This window comes from Melospiza melodia, chromosome W, assembly GCF_035770615.1.
Source record: "Melospiza melodia melodia isolate bMelMel2 chromosome W, bMelMel2.pri, whole genome shotgun sequence".
Taxonomy (NCBI): domain Eukaryota; kingdom Metazoa; phylum Chordata; class Aves; order Passeriformes; family Passerellidae; genus Melospiza; species Melospiza melodia.
Window position 1 is genome coordinate 18,164,200 of NC_086225.1, and position 18,412 is coordinate 18,182,611.

An 18,412-nucleotide genomic window follows, 5' to 3' on the forward strand; every position below is an offset into this window, starting at 1 on the left:
GGGAAGCCTGGGCCTCAGAACCAGGAGGAGTGCAGCACCCCCAGGGGGTGCTAAAAATATGGGGGGGACAGATGTCCCAAAAGAAGAGACTGTGCCTTTTGGAGTGGGACAATGCATCCTTAAAAGACAACCCTCGAGACAGCTTGGTTCCAAGTTCGGTGGTGAGAGCACTGAACATGGAAAGGAAGAAAATACCATGGCTACAAGAAGGACTCCTCCCTTTTGGATGAACTGAGAATTGGGTGTACTGGAGGGTGGTGCCAGACTAAGAGTTAGTGATTTTGGAAGATGTATGGTATTGGGAATTTGGTGGGGGGAGGAGGAGAATGCTGTTGTAAGGTTTTCATTTTCCTTGTGTGTTTTTTCTTCCACTTGTAGTCCGGTTAATAAACTTTTTCTTTCTTTTTCAGCAAGAGCCTGCGGTTCTTATTCCTGGTCACATCACATCTCACAGCACATACCAGGAAGAGGTATTCTCATGGGGGCGCTGGCATTGTGCCAGGCTCAAACCATGACATGACTGTCGCAGACATTTCTCCACAGAAATCCTTTCTTTCGGATTTCTGCGTCTTCTGGAGGCCAGAGGCTTCAGAAGACAAGGTAAACAATTATTATCAGCTGCTGTGGAATGCAACAGGGACACCTTGATTGGCTCATTTCCTATGTTTATAATTAAGGGCCAATCACCAGTGCAAGCTAGGGGACTGAGTCCTTGGCCACAACTTTGTTATAGATTCTTTTCTATCTATTCTTAGCCTAGCCTAGCTGCTCTGCAAACCTCTCTCTATATTCTATTAGTATAGTAATAATGTATTATATATAGTATCTTAATAAATCAAGCCTTCTGATTCAAGAAACAAGATTCACCGTCTCTCTATCACCACCAGCGCCCACTCAGGCGCGGTAATATCTGGTGACCCCTCGTGTAAGAGCAAAAATTAATGTAATAAGACCAGAGGAGCAAATTGCTGCACTGGGTAAAAATCCTGTATGTGTAGCATTTGATGGTTGCTTTGAAGTGACCACAAAAGTGGATTCAAGCCAGGAGCTGAAGAACTGAAGATTTGGACAGAGTTCACAGCCAAGGCTGACCACAACAGAACCTTCTTCTGGAAAACCATCAGGAAAGATGATGGAAAAGAGCAGCAGACCTGTGGAGCTGGCCAGAGCAAGCTGGACTTTTGAAAAAGGTACTGTTCACTTTTCTATCCCTGATGAACCAGCCCTTCATAGCTTGTGGCTGTTCATATGGCAGACACATGCCTTGCCAGAAGAGATTCAATTCTCCCCTTCAGAGGTGAAAGTTATTGCCCTCTGGGAACATTGGTGCAGAGAAGACAGGTTTTTTTTTTTGAAAAAACAGATCTCTATGAGTTCTTTAGATGGGCAAAGCTTTTTGGGTTCTTTACTGATGTCCTGTACGCTTTAGATGTTTTTGTCTGGGAGTGAATGGACTCGATTATCCAGTGCATCTACAGTCAGGGACGCGTGTTGCCTTCTACCTACCCAGCATTTATAAAGCTTTTCCCAGTCCTGAAATGCAGAGCAGCTTGTTTTCAATGGATCTCTAATTGTTATGGCCAGGCTCCGTTTCCCCACCCCCTTGGCAGAAGACCCGGTGGGGGATGACTTTGGGCTTTTTCCCCCCCCTGCTTCGCGGCGGGGGGGGGCTGAAACTTCGCGGCGCGAAGAAGTTTTTTTTTACTCTTGCTCCGGAGCATGCTCAGATGGAGCCTTCTCCTTCCCCCCCTTCTCTCTCTCCGGCAGGATGGGAGTGGCCGCTCAAGCCACAGCCAGCCTCTCAGACTCCGCCTTCAGACATGGGGGTGGCACCGGTCTCTGAGGTTTCCTCCACGCCCCTGCCAGAGCCGTCACTCCAGGAGATCCCGTCTCCGCCTCTCCAGGCGGTCCCGCCCGCGGTTTCACCGGCCTCCCCGCCCCCGCCAGAGACTGTGTCGGAGACTGCACAAGAGACAGCACTTTCGGCGATTGACCTGTTGCTAAGCAACAGCGATGCCCCGCCCCTTCTCCCGGCTCCGCTGCTGCCTTTTTGCGCTGCGACAGAGACTGTGACTGCGCCTCCGCAGCGGACCCCGGAGTCAGCGGTGGGAGACGGCGCCGGCCCCGTGCCGTGCCTGCCGCCGCTTTCAGAGCCAAAGGACGCAGGAACAGCGTGTTCCCGCGCGTCCCCACCACCTCAAGCCGAGACAGTCCCAGAGTCAGCGGCAGAAAACCGCGCTGAACCTGCGGGACCCTCGGAGCAGCCCGCGGCGGATCCCACGACCAGCGCGGTTCCCTCCCCAGTTCCAGCTTCCCCCCCGCTGCTTCCACCGGACGTCCCAGCGGCTCTGCCCTCCGGGTCGGCGTCAGAGACTGCCCTGGAAGCGGCGGCTTGTTCGAGCTCGGGCCGTCCCAGGCCGGCTGCCCCAGCAGCCGCCCCGGCGGGGGGTCTCTCCTTCAGTGGAGTGGGGGCTGCCCGCCAGCTGACTCTTGCGGCAGTCCAGCTGCCGGTTTTTAAGATCAGTGGCGGTTTAGGGGGTGGTGTTTCGGTTGCTGTCCCATGGAGGCTGCCATCTCTGCCGCCCCTCTTGTGCCCTAGGGGCGAGGGGGAGGGGGCTCCTGAGAGCCCTGCCTTTGGTCCCCAGCCCGGTGGGGGTGGTGCTGTGTTGCTGTGGGAAACAAACATTCCCAGACCCGAGGTGAAGATTCTCGGGGCAGCTTCTATTTCCCTGCTGCTGGCATGCCTCAGTGGTTATGGGGAAAGGAAGCATCTCACTACCCGTGCTGCCATTGTGCTGGCAGCAGGGTTCAGGCCTGTGGAAATGCACAGCCTTCCTCATGGGTTTGGCCTGGGCCGTTGGGCTCAAAAAATTCCTGGGCTGGCCCCACTGCGTGGCCTCCTTATGTTTTTGGGGACTCTGGTTTCTCCTACTGGTCCTGGTACCCCTTTGTGAGCCACTTTTGGGGTTCCTGGTCCATCATGGGCCAGGGCCCCCAGGGCCTTTCCTTCTCTGGCACTGCTCTGCTCGGCTGGCTGCTGCTCTTTTGTTTTCGATCAAAAAAAAAAAAAAAATTAAAATTAAATAAAAAAGATTGAAAATAGCGGGCAGCAGCTCTGAAACGCTGAAGCATGAAGCACTGAAGGGCCAGAAAAGGACATTATAAAAATTGTTCAAATTGTTTTAAATTGTTTTAAATTTTTTAAAATTGTGTTATGCTGTTTCAGGACAAAAAGGACTCTCAGATGTCCAAAAGAAACAACTTCAGCTGATGGACTGTTCCTGAAACTCAGCTGCATGGACTTGAATTCTCTTTGCATTGTTTCTTGCAATTTTCTTATATTGTAGGATTGTTCTAGTGATTTATTAGTCTTCTATATTTTATAGGTGAAGAAATTTCCTGTTCATTCCACATCAGCATTTTTTCTTTTATTTTATACAATTTAGAAAGGTGAGATGTCGCAGACATTTCTCCACAGAAATCCTTTCTTTCGGATTTCTGCGTCTTCTGGAGGCCAGAGGCTTCAGAAGACAAGGTAAACAATTATTATCAGCTGCTGTGGAATGCAACAGGGACACCTTGATTGGCTCATTTCCTATGTTTATAATTAAGGGCCAATCACCAGTGCAAGCTAGGGGACTGAGTCCTTGGCCACAACTTTGTTATAGATTCTTTTCTATCTATTCTTAGCCTAGCCTAGCTGCTCTGCAAACCTCTCTCTATATTCTATTAGTATAGTAATAATGTATTATATATAATATCTTAATAAATCAAGCCTTCTGATTCAAGAAACAAGATTCACCGTCTCTCTATCACCACCAGCGCCCACTCAGGCGCGGTAATACATGACAGTAGTTATGATAGGCTATAGGTAATAGCAAAGGTATTGTGTATGATGCTGATTGGTTGTTATGTATTAAGATGCTCAACAAAGAAAAATATATAATACATTGTAACCAGAATTAAAGGGGCTTCAGGTTTGCCTATAAACTGTAGCTGGCAGCTTTAGGTGTGGCTCTGTTACCCACGACCCATGGCTGCTGTAACATCTTCTATACAATAAACAGCATTTTGAAGAGCCGCCTGACGTCCCATATCTCTCATCTCAGGCTCTTACACATCCACATATTGGGTAATTTGTATTCCAGGAGGAGTGGGGAAAGTTTGTAATATTTCTTCTAAAGCGTGTCCAAATAGGTTTGGAGATTCAGTAAATCTGTGTGGTAATTTTGTCCATCTTAGTTGCTGCTTTCTCACAGTATTTGGATCCTCCCATTCAAAGGCGGAAATATTTCAGCTTTCCTCAGCTTATGGGCAAGCCCAAAAAGCATCATTAAGATCCACTACACTAAACCACTGATGCTGGGGTGGGACTTAAAAGAGTATAGGGATTGGGTACCACTGGGTAATGGGTCTGAGTTCTCTTGTTAACTTCCCTTAAGTCTTGTACTAATCTTTAATTCCCGTCAGACTTCTTTACTGGGAGAATAGGGGTATTATGAGGAGACATGCAAGGTTCCAATGTCCCATCTTTTATTAATTCTTCTATTATCTGGCTTTAAGCCTTCTCTTCCTTCTAAGGATATAGGGTACTGACAAAGATGTATGGGGCATTCTTCTTTCTCAGTCATGACCCTTATGGGGTCAATATTCAGTCCCCCTTGATTTCCTTCCCTAGCCCAAATGTCTTTGTTAATTTTTTCCTTATCTTCTTGGCCTGTTAGCATTCAGAAACACATAATCATGAGAATGATTATATGTAGGTGCTTTTATTGAAGAACTGTGGGTGTCAGGGGTACTCAACCCAAATCTGACTCCGACATGCATTCAGGATTAACATGTTTTTATATTCTATTGTTATATAATTTTCGTGTTAATTCTTAAACTTATATTGTTCTATTGAATACGTAGATTTCATCCAAGCATGGCTCCTCGTTGCCCCCTTAAATTTCTAACATAGTTTCTCATGATTCTTCTTATGATTATATACTATAATTATATTTAATTACTAAACAATCATCACGTCTAACAATTATATAATTTATCATACTGCTTACGCAGGTGCAATGATCTGGCAAAACACAAAGCCTAACATTTTTAGAGTCTATCTTTAATATTTTCCAGGGCCTCACTAGCAGGCCGAGTTTTAAGACTTTAGCTGTCATCTTCCCTTCTTCTATTATAGCCCCTATTCCTAATTGTACCTGTAAGTCTCTCCCCAATAAGTTGCTACCTGCTACAGGAACTAATAAGACATCCCCCATCCCTATTCTGGTTTCCCCTTCAATTACTACATTTTTAATGACAGGAACTTTAAACCCTTCTCCCTTTGCTCCTGTTACATTCACAGTGTCATTACTTACATCACATCCCCTTGGAATATTCACTACACAAGTTCTCTCTGCCCCAGTATCAACTATAAATTCTAATACCTCCTCTTGGGGGCCTACTGTTAAAGTTATCAAAGGCTCTAGATGGTATTTATTCCCCAGGAAACAGAGCCCATGACCTCCCTATTCTTCTTCTGGGTGTATCTCTTGGAATATTTTCAGGTCCTTTTTTAAGTGAGGGCATTCCTTCTTATAGTGTCCCTCTTCCCCACAATAGAAACAGGCATTTTTAATTTGCTCTTGGGATTTTGATTGTGATGGAGTTCTGTTTCTTCCCTTTTCCCTGTCTCTAAAACCTGAACGTTCGGGCATGGTACCTGGGGGCTTCAGATTCCTCTGGAAGTTACTCTGTCGCATAGTGACTATCATTATTTTTGCTTCCACTTTGGCTTTTTCTTAATCTCTCCATACATAAATGTTTTGAACTTCTTTTAATAGATCATTTAATGATTTATCATGCCAGTCCTCTATAATTTCCAGCTTTTTTCTAATATCTGGCCAGGCATGAGTGACAAAATTAATTCTCAATAGGGCTTGCCCTGCTATGGTCTCAGGGTCTATTCCAGAGTACTGTCTCATATTCTTTCTGAGCCTCTCTAACCATTCAGTTGGAGTTTCTTCCTTTCCTTGCTGCCCCTCAAAAGCTTTTTTGACATTTTGTCCTCGGGGTGCAGCCTCTTTTATTCTTTTGCTTATTTAAATTAGGATAATCATTCATATGTCCTCACACTACGTCTTCATTTTGGTTCCAGTTAGGAGGTGCTATTGGCATTTTCTGATTCCCTGGTGGACCTTCTTGATTCTCTCTCTCCCAAATTCTCATTCCAGCAGTTCTAATCATCTGCCTCTCCTCTTGGGAGAATATTATTTTCATTATTGACTGCATTTCCTCCCAAGTAAAAATATTGGGACCTAAGAATTAATCTAATTCTTCAGTTGTACCTACGGAATCTTCCAATAATCCTTCAATCTATTTTTTAAAATTTCTGACTTCTGAAGAGGTCAAAGGAGCATTTACAAATCCTGTTCCTCCTTGGACCCCTCAAAGGTACTTCTCATAATGGGAATAAACTAACCTCTTGATTCCAACCTTTGTTTTCTTCAATCTTTATAACTTTTTTCCCTTGTTTTGGTGTAGTGATAGAGGAGGGATTATCAAGATGTCTTTGGGTTTTAACTGAGCTCCTAGTTTTTTGGTATGGTACCCCTCTGCTAGGAAGGAGGTTCACAGTGGGAGCCGGAATCTCCAAGGGAACGGAAATAGGAATGGGAGCGGTCAGCTTGGGAGGAGCCATGGAAGGAACAGGAGCGAAGGCGCCTGGCATGGATGGGGGAGGGGGAGCTCCCAGCACAGACGGGGGAGGGGGAGCTCCCTGTGGAGGCTGGTGGGCCAACAGGGAAAGAATCCACAACCCTTCCCTGGAGGGAAAACCCTTCAAGTGATAACTACCCTTGTTAGGGTGAGGAAAAAGGCTTCTCCCAGCATGCCTTGCTGCGACATGCAGATTCAATGTATCCCATTGGCCCTTCCCCCTCACTCCACCCTTTTGCCCTCATCCCATTGGCCCTGGTGTTCTGCTCCGCCCCTCAAAATCCATATATCAACTCCTGCTTTCCCTGCCTGAGTTGCTCTTCGTCCCTGGATCCCTTTGAGGAAGAAGCTCAATAAAGGGACTCCTTGGAACCCCACACAAAGACCCTGTCTCTCCTTCTGCATCGCCCGGCTCACAGAAGGACTGAAATCACTCAGCATGAGCATAGACGTACCTGTGTCCCCAAGGTGCCTTTTTCAAGATCCTTCTTCGGGAAGATCGTGGCAGTCTGAACACTGCCTGCTGCGACAACTCCCGGCATCAATGGGAGAGGGAAAGCTCCTGGCATGGATGGGGGAGGGGGGGACTCCTTGCACGGATGGGGGAGGGAAAGCTCCTGGCATGGATGGGGGAGGGGGAGCTCCAGGCACAGGCGGGAGAGCTGGAGGTCCAGGCACAGGTGGAGGAGGCAATATTTCCAGGGAGTCCCAGTCCCAGGCCTTTTATTTTTTTTTCCCTGCTTTCTCTGTCTCTGGGGTTTCTTATCTCTTAAAAACTTTTACCCCCAGGGGTTCTGTGCCCCTGTCCAACAAGAGGCATATTCCTTTTCTTCCAGATCACACAGTTCTTTTGAATTTACAAATATATTTAAGGCTTGGCAAATCAAAGTGTTAAAAGACCAGTATCTTGGCCAATAGACGTGGTCGGGTCTTATTTTCTTTTTTGTCCATTCTGTCATACAATACTGAATCATCTTTATACTTTTCCTTTGTACAAGGATCAATATCCCAGGTAGCAAGCTTAATCCCCAAGGGACTATCTTGGGGTATGTCTCCTGGCACCTTTTTACTCCTTTTTTTCCTTGAACCAAACTTACTGGTTCCTTGTCCCATTTCCCCAGGATTTTACCTGTTCATACCTGGTCTCTGTTTCTCTGCTCTAACCCACTCCTCCAACAGCTTGAACGCCACCCATCCTTCACAGTACAGAAAATCCTTCCTCTCCAATAATATAATTCACCTCACGCCAGAAAATAAAGTTAAATTTTAAACCAAGAATCCATATTACATATACTTGCATTCATTCATACTCACTCATTTTTATTTCTTTAATATGTCTCTCTCACTCATTCTCACTCAAAACAGGACAACAGAAATAAGGTACCTTTACTTTCAAGTCACTTGTTAATATCCACCCAGGGGTTTTGTAAAATCTCAAATGTTGTTGGCCAACCCCAGATTCTCTTGGGTATTGTATCCCACACCTCCTGTAGCCTCTTGTGTGTCCCAATCCTTCAATTTGGTAACTTTTTAAGGGGGCCTCCCTGAAATAAACAAGGGCCAAGACACTTCTTCTCCTTTTTAATGCCTTTATTAAAAGTGATCAGCTCAGGATTGGGCGGCTCGACGGGTCTGCAGCATCCGTCGTCTCTCCCAGGGTGACTCAGAGGAGGAGGATATACACAGCTCTGTCCACCAGGGGCAGAGCTGGGGATCAGATCCTCTTGGGAGCCTTTAGGGTCTCCTGATCCCTGTCAGATGGTGTCCCTCCCACTCTGTCAGCTTGGTCTCACCGCCGGGGTCAACTCCCATGGTCAGGGCGAGAGGGTCCGAAGGTGTTCCGCGTCTCTGCAGGCTCAGCACTCGGTTCCTCACGTCCAGACATCACTCCAGTCTCTCAACTCTTAGGTGGCTCGTTGTTTTTGGGGTTTCTCCATGAGTTTGGAGATGGGGGTCCCACAAAGCATTCTGGTCTTGCGAGTCACTTTGCATAACCCCCCCCCCTTCTCAGGTGTCTTCCCTATTCTGAGAAAGGTAAAACTTAGCTTCGGGCAAGGTCCCCACCCAGGAGAAGGGCCATTACCTCGCCCCAGCCAGGGCTTTTACTAATACAAAAACAACCATTAACAACAACGACCCGTGATTACAATAACAAAGGCAGCAGCCCAGCAGTAGTGGTAACTTTTTCTCACAGAAAAAAATATTAACCAAATTTTTGTTCATAACAGTCCCCCTTCTTTTTCTTTGATCGAGCTTAAATTCTAAGCTCGCATCAACTCCCAATTTTTTGTTTTGAATCTACTATAAATCCCTTGTGCACTTTGGTAATCATGGTTACTTAACCTTGTTACTTTCCTTGGTTTCTTCAGGTTGGTCTGCCCGGCAAGTACTATTTTACTAAAACAGATAAACAAGCATAGTAAAAAGAGCAATCCTCCAAGTACCCACACAGTGAGAAAAACTACCTTTTCCCATACATCCTTTTCGAAAATCTCCAGGTTCTCCCACCCACTGGGATCAAGTGTAGGAGTTTGTTCCTCATTATTTACACATGCTAACCTTTTTATTTCGTTTGAAATGTTCCTAATAATTGAATTCTTTATTTTTAATACTGCCTGGAGCCGGATAACTTTGTTTAACATAGATATTGGGATCCGAATTTGGCTTTTACAATTTTGGATTTTCTCAACTTCTATTCCACTTTGCTTGTTCTGTTTAATTTCTCCCAAATCATTATATATAGAAACTCCCAAACTTGATCCCATTTCTTTGGGTAATAAGAAAATTGGTTTTATCACTCTAGCGGTGCAGCTGCCAGACACGATCAAACCTAGGGGTTGAGCTCCCCTGAAATGTGTTCTAAAGGGGTTTATCTCTTTTTCAGTACACTCATATAAATACTTGTAACAATTTTTCTTACCATTTTCACCATTTCTTTGCTTTTTACTCTATCTGCTGAGCTTGTTTCAGCAGCATCCCATTCAAAGCACAACCAGGCTTCCCCTATAGGGCACTCTCCTAGGAGTGGCTGCCTAAAAGTGGCAGTATTGTATGCTCTCCAATACACTCTCTTATTTTTCTGATAAAGGACCAATTGGGAGAGGTTAACACAATCAGGGTTAGAACTGATGTGGACTCTCGACAAGGAGCTCACTTCCTCCTCACAGAGGGGTTGGTAGCATTCATTGCACGGCTCAGCTGGGCTCCCCTGAGCACCACCAGCAATCAGAGCCATCATTACTACCCTTCCCAAGAGTCCGGTATGGGTCATCTCACACAGCCTGCCCACCCGGCCTTGCCTCTTGGGGAATTTTACTGAGGAAAAGCTTCCAAGCTCTTTAGAGTCCCTTCTACCCGCTTCTCTGGTTAAACCTCTCTTGGTCTGTTCCCTGCCAATTTTGGTTTCCCCTCCCAGGGGAGTGTTCTGTAGAGGATTAACCTGGAGTCTTTAGAAATAAATTGGGGAACTTAACCAGAATTACTTATTTACAGTCTTAAACTTTTTACCAACATAGCTTACACAGAACAGTCTTAAAACATTTTAAGCAATATTAGAACTCTTAACAAACAATTTTTTCCCACACAGTTCAGTCTTTTTGACTCTTCCTTCTGAGAGTCAACTTTAAATCCTTTGGTCCTTTTACCACAGTGTACTCAGGTGATTTAGCTTGTGAAGCAGATGAATCTCGTCCAGCGCCGGGGGGTGAGAGTGGTGTAGACTCTGGCCCAATGCCAGAGGGGGAAGCTGATGTTGGATCCAGTCCCGTACCTGGGGGTGAGACTGGCCCTTTTATTCTTGTGATATGAGTCCAACCTTTTTCTTTGGTCCGCACAGCTGAATTTGTGATCAGGAGCACCTGGAAGGGGCCTTCAAATTTAGGCATTAATGTTCCCGTAGTCCATGATTTTATCAAAACCCAATCTCCTGGACTAATGTTGTGAACTTTTGTGTCGAGAGGGGAAGTTTGAGGAAGGTATCCTTTCTTTCTAAGTCCCTCCAGAGTTCTTCCAATTATTTCTAAATACTTTCTGGTAGCTTCTTCCCCTTCCAGATAGTCTCCTGTGCTATAAGGTCTTAACAAGAATGGCAGCCCAAACATCATTTCATAAGGTGAAATTCTTATGTCAGCCCGAGGTCTTGTTCTGATGCGCAATAGCGCTAGGGGCAAACACTTCAGCCAATTCATCTTTGCTTCCTCAATCAATTTAGTTAATACATTTCTGAGAGTTTTGTTCATTCGCTCCACCCTCCCAGAACTCTGGGGGTGCCACGGAGTATGCAACCTCCATTTCATTCCTAAAGCCTCAATTATATTTTGTAATGTTTGGGACACAAAATGTGGACCTCGGTCTGAGTCTATGGTGTTCACAATACCATATCTGGGGATAATATTCTCTAGGATTGCTTTTGCCACGACTTGAGCTGTTTCCCTCCTGGTCGGGAAGGCTTCTACCCAGTGTGTGAGATGATCAACTATAACCAGTAAATATCTGTATCCTTGCACTGGGGGCATTTCAGTGAAATCTATCTGTATGCTTTGGAAGGGTCTCAAGGCTAATTCCCTTCCTCCAGGTGCTACTTTTCTCATAACTTTCTGGTTCACTTTTTGACAAATGATACACCCTCTGGTAACAGCTTTAGCCAGGCTATATACCCCGATGCATAGGTTATTTCTTAGGAAATGATCACATAGTCCTTGGACTCCCCAGTGAGATAATTTATGTAGTTCTGTTAGCACTGTCCGAGCCAGTGCTTTATTCAAAAACACCCGTCCATCTGAGGTTAACCACTCTCCCTGTTGTCCTTGATGTAACTTTAAATCTTTTATTGCTTCTAAATCTTCTTCACTAAAGATAGGTTCCTCCCCTTTTTCAGGTGTCATTTTTGTCTTCAAAATTTTTACTGGATCCCCTGGTTCTAGAGCTGCTTCTTTGGCTATCTGATCAGCCAGTCGGTTTCCTTTAACTTCTAAACTGTCTCCTCTTTGGTGCCCCTTTATATGGACCACTGCTATTTCTATAGGTTTTTGTAGGGCCTCTAGTACTGATCGGACTAGGTTCTCATGGGCTAAGCTCTTTCCCTTTGAACTTAAATACCCACGTTCCTCCCATATTTTCCCAAATGTATGAACTGTCCCATATGCATATTGGGAGTCCGTATAAATGGTTCCCCGGTCCCCCTCCAGTAAGTCCAGTCCCCTTTTCAGGGCATATATTTCACAACTTTGGGCTGACCAGCTTGGGGATAGTTTCCCTTTTTCTGCAATTTGTAATGTTTCTCCATCTATAATGGCATAACCTGAAGCTCTTTTTCCATTTACTACCCTCGAAGAGCCATCTATGAATAAGCTTCTTCCAGTTGCTAGAGGCTGATCTTCCAAATCTTCTCTTACTTTTGTTTGGAGATAAACCAATTCTAGACAATCATGTTCTAAATTCTCTATAGGCTCTCCCATTAGGAATTGTGCTGGATTGAGGGCATTTGATGTGATAAATTCTAAGTCCTCTGTATTCATTAGTATTATCTCATATTTTAATATTCTAGCATTGGTTAACCACTGCGGAGCTCTCTGTCTCAGTACTGCCTTAAGATCATGAGGAGTATGTACTTTAATTTTTCCCTGTAAGGTCAATTTTTGAGTCTCCTCTATCAGGATTGCAGTTGCTGCTACTGCCTGTATACAAACTGGCCAGCCTCTAGCCACTGGATCTAACAATTTGGAGATGTATGCCACGGGTTTCCTGCACCCTCCCCACTCTTGAGTTAATACTCCATAGGCTATACCTCCTTCTGCACTCACAAACAGGTCAAAGCCCTTCCTGAGGTCTGGTAAGCTTAGGACATTGCAAAGTTCACAGTGACTACCTGCAGAGAGGTAATTGAGTCTGCACCCTTACCAACAGGTACCCCTGCGCAGAAGGCTGAGATAATTGCCCTGACCCGTGCCCTAGAAAGGGCAAAAGGGAGGAGAATAACCATCTACATAGACCCAAGGAATGCATTTGGAGTCATACATGCACATGGAGCCATCTGGAAAGAGAGGGGACTGCTGAATCCAGCTGCTGGAAGCAGTTCAGCTACCTGAAAAGGCATATTAAGGCACACTAGAGAGTGAGCTTAAAATTGGAGGAGAGAAATGGGCTGGCGGATGGAGAGGCAAAGAAAGCAGCAAAGGGTGAGGTACAGATTTTCCTCGAAGGTAAGCCATAATACAATAATACTAACCAAAAGAGACGTACAACTGCAAGGGGTGGGCTACCATTGAAAGAGAGCTAGTAATCCCTTCCCATTTTCGTGGTTACTAGTGAAGGAAGAGCACTAGAAAACACACTAGGGCCTAACTACTTAGAGGCCTTTTATAGAGTGTGGCTCCTTTTCGAAATAACCAAGGCTGCGAGTGATACAGAGTGCATTGAAATGAAGTGTTGACTTTGAAGCAGTAATTTCCACAGGCTTTCTAGAACACATATCTGATTAAAACAATCGTTGTATCGTTGTCAGGAATTTATATGCCACTATCACTCAGGTAAGCCGACAATGTGATCCTTGCCTCCAGACTAACCCCAAAATACGCCCCCGGCCAAAACTCGGTCAGACTGGGAGAGGCCATGAGCCTGTACAGCAGTGGCAAATCAACTTTTCAGAACTCCCAAGGAAAGGGGGGTATCAGTATTTACTGGTATTGATAGATACATTTTCAGGGTGGCCAGAAACATTCCCCACCAGAACTGTCAAAGCTCAAGAGGTGACCAGATTATTTTTATAAGGAATAATACCAAGCTTCAGAGTTCCAGCCATGATATCCTCAGATAAAGAATCACATTTCATTTCCAAAATAGTGCAACAGATTAGTAGCCATCTGGGCATAGATCAGGAACTTCACACCCCATACCACCCCCAATCAAATAGCCAGGTGAAGAGAATGAATAATTTGATTAAGCAGCAAATCATAAGACTGGGGCAAGAAGTTAATCTACCCTAGCCCAAGCTCTTCCACTAGCACTATTGCAAATTCAAACTAAACCTTGAGCTAAAGGAATGCTGAGTCCTTTTGGAATGCCTTATAGAAGACCGTATAGAATACAAAGGGAATGTCCAGAATGTCCACCTACATGGTGGCATTAAGCAAACAGTTCAGGGTAATTGAGAAACATGTGGCTGGAACTTGGAGCAGGGAGTTAGATAGCCTGGGGATGATGTATATGTTAAGTCTCTTACAGAGAAGACTTCGGAACCACAGTGGGAGAGACCACTGCGAGTACTTCTCACCACCTTCACTGCAATCAAAATCAAAGAGCAGAATGCCTGGATCCATCACCCTCGGGTGAAGAAGGCCCAGAAACCCCTTAAGGAGTGACGCCAGGAGACAATGAACTGAAATTAAAACTTACTCGGGCAAAATGAGTATATTGCGGTCGGGAGTAGCTCATATTTTAGTTTGTAGAATTGTATTGTGTGTAATCATAACTGAAGTTTCAGAACTCGAGAGTACCTCTGTTCAAAGTAATGCTAAATGGCCTTGGTCCCTGGCATTTAATCAGTATACTGGATCCATAAGAAAACCTTCTGAGATAAAAGATTTAAACATATCTACTGTAGTAATCCATGAGAATCAGGTATGTGAGGAGCAAGAATGGCAAGAGCAGGAACACTCAGGCAATGACTGGTAAAGGGTGCTGAACTGCAGGTGGTAAATTAACCCAAGCAAGAAAGGTGATTTTCTTTATTTATAGCTATCCCTTTTCCTACTGAGGTTTGGATCAGTGATTGTCCCAGACTGAGGCAGTTGGATTCTGCTTAAAAGAGGTAGAGAGAGACTCCCCCTCAGAGCTCAGCAGCAGGCTGTAGGATTTTGAGCATCACTTTTGTGCTGAGTGTTTCAAGTAGCAGAAACCTGATCCCAGTTTCTTCTGAGGAACTGCAATGAATTTAGGCTCTTCTCTCAGACTTCCCCTTCAATATTTACTTGAGGCTTGGACCTGAAGCTAGGGGCAAGGTGGGTGAGATTTTGTAGACCAGGAGAGACATTCCTGCTTGCCACACATCTGGGAAATCAGGTGCTCTGGAGGGGGAAGGAGATTCCTGAGGTCTCTACATTTCAGAACAAACATCTGCCTCAGATATGACCTAAACCTCTGTCAGATACACTTGTGAAGTGTGTCTGAATTTGCAGTGTGAGCCCAGCACATCCCTCTGGCAGGGAGGGATGGTCATAAACAGAAAGCAGTTCCTGTTCCCCATAACAAACATCTAACTGGCATATTAGGGACAAGATTAGGAGTTTTAAATGGAATTGATTCAGAAATACTGGTGAATAAGCTGGTCACTGCAGCAGGTGGCCTAACAAAATTGAAGCAGCCTTTATAGTAATCTCTATTGGCATTAGGAACTAGCCAGTGACAGATTTCAAAAGTACTGCCAAAGTAAGGAAGTATGAAAAGGCCGGGGACCAAGACCACAAGTTGATAGCAGAAGCACTTAGTATAGTACAAGATAATGTGTCTTTAGCTTTCAGTTGTATACAAGCACAGTTATGGATACAAGCAACAGCGGCTCTGATCATATGGGAAAGGGGTGAAGGTAATGTATCCCATAGCATACTCCTACACAAGCTAGCTGGCCGTGGTCTGGATAGGAATACCCTTTGCTGGGTTCAGAACTGGCTGGATGGCCGGGCCCAGAGAGTGCTGGTGAATGGTGTCACATCTAGCTGGCGACCAGTCACCAGTGGTGTCCCTCAGGGGTCTGTGTTGGGACCAGTTTTGTTCAATATTTTTATTGATGATATGGATGAGGGCTTAGAGTCTTTTATTAGTAGTTTCGCTGACGATACCAAATTGGGAATGAGTGTAGATCAATTAGAGGGGTGTAGGATTCTTCAGAGAGACTTGGAAAGGCTGGACATATGGACAGAATCAAACGGGATGAGCTTCAATAAGTCCAAGTGCCGAGTATTGCACTTCGGCCATAATAATCCCCTGTACCGATACAAGCTGGGGATGGAGTGGCTGGATAGTGCCCAGGTGGAAAGGGACCTGGGGGTGCTGGTTGACAGTCGATTGAATATGAGCCAGCAGTGTGCCCAGGTAGCCAAGAGGGCCAATGCCATCCTGGCCAGTATCAGAAATGGAGTGGCCAGCAGGAGCAGAGAGGTCATTCTTCCCCTGTACTCGGCACTGGTGAGGCCTCACTTAGAGTATTGCATCCAGTTCTGGGCCCCTCACTTCAGGAGGGACGTCGAGTTACTTGAGCGTGTCCAGAGGAGAGCAACGAAACTAATAAAGGGCTTGGAACACAAGCCATATGAAGAGCGACTGAGGGAGCTGGGGTTGTTCAGCCTGGAGAAAAGGAGACTAAGGGGTGACCTCATCACTCTCTACAACTTCCTGAAGGGTGGCTGTAGTGAGCTGGGGGTCGGCCTCTTTCTCCGGGCGACAACGGATAGAACAAGAGGACACAGTCTCAAGTTGCGTCAAGGTAGATGTAAGTTAGAAGTAAGAAGAAAATACTTCACAGAAAGAGTGGTCAGAAACTGGAATCATTTACCCAGTGAGGTGGTGGAGGCATCATCCCTTGAAGAATTTAAAAAAAGACTGGATGTGGCACTTGCTGCCATGATCTAGTTGAACAGTTAGAACATCGGCTGGACTAGATGATCTTATAGGTCTCTTCCAGTCTTGAAAATTCTGTGATTCTGTGATTCTGTGATTCTGTAATTTTCCAGCTGAAATTCAAGAAATTGTGTTGGATAATGCAATTGATTTTGAAAGGAACTTTCAATCCTGGCAGACTATGGTGAATTTCACCTGTGATCCTGTTTCTAATGTGGCAACTGCCTTTGTGCTTACCATACATAATGCCACTGTTTATGTTATCCATCCCATCGTTGCTCTAGGATTAAACCATGAAAAAACAATACTCTATCCTTCAGAACATAGAGTGTGGACACGAAAGATAAATGGAAAGTGGCAGACAGTAAATTTGGAATCCTGCATTACTAGAGAACAGATGGGATTCATTTGTGAAAGCAATACTATTAATGCTCAGGATGTGTGTTTGGACACTGAACAGAGTATTTGTCACTTTGAAATTCATCCAGTCACTGACCAGAAAACTGTGCTCGTATATACTGGAAAAGGGGGTATGCTTGAGAACTGCTTGTGCTGCTGTACAAATTGATAGCAATGATGTTATTCTGTCTAGTAGAAACCATTCTAATCTCTGTATATGTAATTTTGTTAAGATTATTGGATGTGATCTTTGGGTGGTCACCAACTGCAAATGGAATCTTTAATAAGTTGTGCCACCCCATTGTAGTTTTACTACTATTAGTTGGAGTAAGCTTAGGATTATCTATTACATTGTTAATTTGGTACTGGAGAATGCTACAACAAATAGCTGTACTAACATCTTTGTCAAAAGCACACGGTGAAGCACTAAAAGACACTTACTGTTGTGAAGGTTTTCATTAAGTAAAAGAATTTACTTATTTCCTAGGAAAGGGGGGAATGAGACGGAGTGGGGATCCATTCTGAATTAGGTGAAGTGCCTGGGAGAGGTGAGAGGTCTGTAGGGCCAAAGCTGAAGGAAAGGCCGCATTCCAGAGACAGCAAGGAGACAGAGAAAGAAAAACAGAAATTACCGCAAGGTCGATCTGCCCCAGACCTAGGAATTCCTCTGATAAAGAAGAACTAGTGCTAAATGTCACGCGGAATGAATACGTATGAACTTATTGTGAAACTGTATGCATATGCATTTGGGAGGGGGATAAAAGACGACCTGAGGTCTTCAGAGGTACGCATGCCTTGTTGGGGGACTTGCGTCCGGCGCGCGTCGTAATAAAAGCATACCGGGCTTTACAACTTTTATAAAGTTGTGAGGTTTCTTCTTTTCTCCGCAAAACACTGCCTTTCCACAGTAAGAGCAATGTCGTTCTCTCGAAGAGCCTTGAGGTCTCTCCATCCCTCTTGTACCTGACAGTACTGGGCTATCCTTGCCTCCTCCTGGTGGTGGACCTGCCCACCCTGCAATTTCTCTAGCTACAGCAACCATGATCTTAGCCTTGGCCTTTACTTTTTCTTCCTCCCTCCTTAAATACACCTTCAATGCCTCCTTTAATAACTCATTTATGTCCTTCTCTTGCCAATCTTCCATCTTTTCCAGTTTTCTCCGTATATCAGGCCAAGATTTGGTAACAAATTGGACTTTTAGTAGCATTTGACCTTCTGGGGTGTCTGGGTCTATTTTAGAGTACAACTGGAAGTTCCGCCTTAGGCGGTTAAGCCAGGCAGCAGGAGCTTCATCCTTCTCCTGTGTACCCTCAAATGCCAATTTGGTATTAGTTCCTTTGGGAACTGACTCTTTGATCCCCCGTATTATCAAAGACCTATATTCCCTCATGGCCTTCCTCCCCTCCTCCTGGTTAGGGTTCCAGCTGGGATCCGTTAGTGGCAATTTCTGTTCACCTGATGGCATCTGGGGTCCTGGACTGTTATCTTTCTCCCAAATTTTTATGCCAGCCACCCTTATCATCTGGACCTCTTCTGGGGAAAATAATATACTCAGGATTGAATTCATCTCCCCCCAAGTGTAGATATTTGGACCTAGAAACTGATCCACTTGGTTGGCTATGCCCACTGGGTCCTCAACTAAATGCCCCAACTCTTTCTTGAATCCTCTCACCTCAGAAGAAGTTAGGGGAGCATTCAC